The 3,687-nt window shown below is 38.9% G+C and overlaps 1 non-coding gene across 1 annotated transcript; it reads left to right on the plus strand.

Annotated features, from left to right (window-relative positions):
- Window positions 1-1,746: 1,746 nt before the first annotated feature.
- On the plus strand, window positions 1,747-1,854 carry LOC130938257 (small nucleolar RNA R71). Its single transcript, XR_009069429.1, has one exon. It is a non-coding gene; the product is annotated as a small nucleolar RNA R71 (small nucleolar RNA).
- The last annotated feature ends 1,833 nt before the right edge of the window (window positions 1,855-3,687 follow it).

Consider the following 3,687-nt stretch of genomic DNA (forward strand, 5'->3'; position numbering starts at 1 on the left):
GGTTGCCTCCCAACAAGCGCTTCTTTAATGTCATTAGCTTGACAGAGGACTCTCATGGAGCCTCAGAAATGCTCAGAACCGTGTTGAACCCTCCCAACACCAAACTTAGAGTTTGAATGTGGGGTTTCAACACCAAACTTAGAGTTTGGTTGTAGCCTCCCACACCAAACTTAGAGTTTGACTGTGGGGGCTCTGTTTGGCTTTGTTTTGAGAGAAGCTCTTCATGCTTCCTCTCCATGATGACAGAGGGATGTCCTTAGGCCTTAAACACCAAGGATTTTTCATTCACTTGAATGATTAACTCTCCTCTGTCAACATCAATCACAGCCTTTGCTGTGGCTAGGAAGGGTCTGCCAAGGATGATGGATTCATCCATGCACTTCCCAGTCTCTAGGACTATGAAGTCAGTAGGGATGTATGGTCTTCAATCTTCACCAAACATTCTCTACAAGTCCATGAGCTTGTTTTCTTGAATTGTCTGCCATCTCTAATGAGATTCTTGCAGCTTGCACCTCAAAGATCCCTAATTTCTCCATTACAGAGAGGGGCATGAGGTTTACACTTGACCCTAAGTCACACAAGGCCTTCTTGAAGGTCATGGTGCCTATGGTACAAGGTATAGAAAACTTCCCAGGATCCTGCCTCTTTTGAGGCAATTTCTGCCTAGACAAGTCATCCAGTTCTTTGGTGAGCAAGGGTGGTTCATCCTCCCAAGTCTCATTTCCAAATAACTTGTCATCAGTTTCATGATTGCTCCAAGGTATTTAGCAACTTGCTCTTCAGTAACATACTCATCCTCTTCAGAGGAAGAATACTCATCAGAGCTCATGAATGGCAGAAGTAAGTCCAATGGAATCTCTATGGTCTCATTTTGAGCCTCAGATTCCCAAGGTTCCTCATTGAGGAACTCAGAGGAGATTGGTGCACGCCCATTGAGGTCTTCCTCAGTGGCGTCCACCTCCTCTCTTTCCTCCCAGAATTCGGCCATGGTTATGGCTTTGCACTCTCCTTTTGGATTTTCTTCTGTATTACTTGGGAGAGTACTAGGAGGGAGTTCAGTAACTTTCTTGCTCAGCTGACCAACTTGTCCTTCCAAATTTCTGATGGAGGACCTTGTTTCAATCATGAAACTTTGAGTGGTCTTTATTAGATCAGAGACCATTGTTGCTAAGTCAGAAGTATTCTGCTTAGAACTCTCTGTCTGTTGCTGAGGAGATGATGGAAAAGGCTTGCCATTGCTAAACCTGTTTCTTCCACCATTATTGTTATTGAAACCTTGTTGAGGTCTCTCTTGATTCTTCCATGAGAGATTTGGGTGATTTCTCCATGAAGAATTGTAGGTATTTCCATAGGGTTCTCCTAGGTAATTCACCTCTTCCATGGAAGGGTTCTCAGGATCATAAGCTTCTTCCTCAGATGAAGCTTCCTTAGTACTGCCAGGTGCATTTTGCATTCCAGACAGACTTGAGAAATCAAATTGACTTGTTGAGTCAATATCTTGTTCTGAGCCAGTATGGCATTCAGAGTGTCAATCTCAAGAACTCCTTTCTTCTGACTAGTCCCATTGTTCACAGGATTCCTTTCAGAAGTGTACATGAATTGGTTATTTGCAACCATTTCAATCAATTCTTGAGCTTCTGCAGGCGTCTTCTTCAGATGAAGAGATCCTCCAGCAGAGCTATCCAAGGACATCTTAGATAGTTCAGAGAGACCATCATAGAAAATTCCTATGATGCTCCATTCAGAAAGCATGTCTGAAGGACATCTTCTGATTAATTGTTTGTATCTTTCCCAAGCTTCATAGAGGGATTCTCCATCCTTCTGTCTGAAGGTTTGGACTTCCACTCTAAGCTTACTCCATCTTTGTGGTGGAAAGAATTTGCCAAGAAGGCATTGACTAGCTTTTCCCAAGAGTCCAGGCTTTCTTTAGGTTGAGAATCCAACCATATTCTAGCTCTGTCTCTTACAGCAAAAGGGAATAGCATCAGTCTATAGACCTCAGGGTTAACCCCATTAGTCTTGACTGTGTCACAGATTTGCAAGAATTCAGCTAAAAACTGATGAGGATCTTCCATTGGAAGTCCATGGAACTTGCAATTCTGTTGCATTAGAGAAACTAATTGAGCTTAAGCTCAAAGTTGTTTGCTCCAATGGCAGGGATAGAGATGCTTCTCCCATAGAAATCAGGAGTAGGTGCAGTAAAGTCACCCAGCACCTTCCTTGCATTGTTGGCATTGTTGTTGTTTTCGGCTGCCATGGGTTCTTCTTCTTTGAAGAATTCGGTCAGGTCCTCTAAAGAGAGTTGTGCCTTGGCTTCTCTTAGCTTTCTCTTCAAGGTCCTTTCGGGTTCAGGATCAGCTTCAACAAGAATGCCTTTGTCTCTGCTCCTGCTCATATGAAAGAGAAGAGAAAAAGAAAATGTGGAATCCTCTATGTCACAGTATAGGGATTCCTTGAAGTGTCAGAGGAAAAGAGAAATAGAAAGAAGAAGGAGAAGAAGAATTCAAACTTTAATTAGATAAGGTTCGAATTGTGCATTAAGAAGGAGTAGTACTCCATAAATAGAAGGATGTGGGAAGGAGGGAAGAGAATTTTCGAAAATTCAATTAAAAAGATGTTGATAATTTTCGAAAATTGAAAGTGGAAAAGAAATCAAGTGATTGTTGAAAAAGATTTTTAAAATTAGAAGTCAAAGAGATTTGATTGAAACTATTTTGAAAAAGATGTGGTTAAAAAGATTTGATTGAAAAGTTATGGTTTTAAAAAGATGTGATTGAGAAGATATGATTTGAAAACCATTTTAAAAGATATGATTTGAAAACAATTTGAAAAGATATGATTTTGAAAACAAATGACTTGCCTAACAAGAAAAGATATGATTCAAACATAAAACCTTTCTCAACAGAAAAGGCAACAAATTTGAGATGTTCAATCAAATCATTAATTGTTAGTAAGTATCTTTGAAAAAGGAAAGAAATTGATTTTGAAAACATTTGATTGAAAGAATTGATTTGAAAAAGATTTGATTTTGGAAAACTTGAAAAAATTGATTTGAAAACAAAATCTTCCCCCTAGCACCATCCTGGCGTTAAACGCCCAGAATGGTATACATTCTGGCGTTTAACGCCCAAAATGCTACCTTTTTGGGCGTTAAACGCCCAACCAGGTACCCTGGCTGGCGTTTAAACGCCAGTCTGCCTTCTTCACTGGGCATTTTTGAATGCTCAGCTTTTTCTGTATAATTCCTCTGCAGTGTGTTCTGAATCTTCAATCCCTTGTATCATTGACTTGAAAAGACACAAATTAAAAATATTTTTGGATTTTTTTTATAATAAAAATGCAACAAGAATCAAATAACAATGCATGCAAGACACCAAACTTAGCAGTTTGTATACTATTGACACTAATGAACTGAAAATGCATATGAGACACACAAAATACTCAAGTCAATAGAATTCAAAGATCAGAGCAAGTGAATCATCAAGAACATCTTGAAGATCACTAAGACATATGAATGCATGCAATTGACACCAAACTTAGGATGAGACACTAGACTCAAACAAGAAATATTTTTGAATTTTATGGTTTTGCAAATTTTTTTTTTGTATTTTTCGAAAATTAAGTGGAAAAAAAAGTATCAAAATTCTTAATGAGAATTCCAGGAATCAGTGCAATGCTAGTCTAAGA

Source organism: Arachis stenosperma, chromosome 6, assembly GCF_014773155.1.
Source record: "Arachis stenosperma cultivar V10309 chromosome 6, arast.V10309.gnm1.PFL2, whole genome shotgun sequence".
In the NCBI taxonomy this organism is placed as follows: Eukaryota; Viridiplantae; Streptophyta; class Magnoliopsida; order Fabales; family Fabaceae; genus Arachis; species Arachis stenosperma.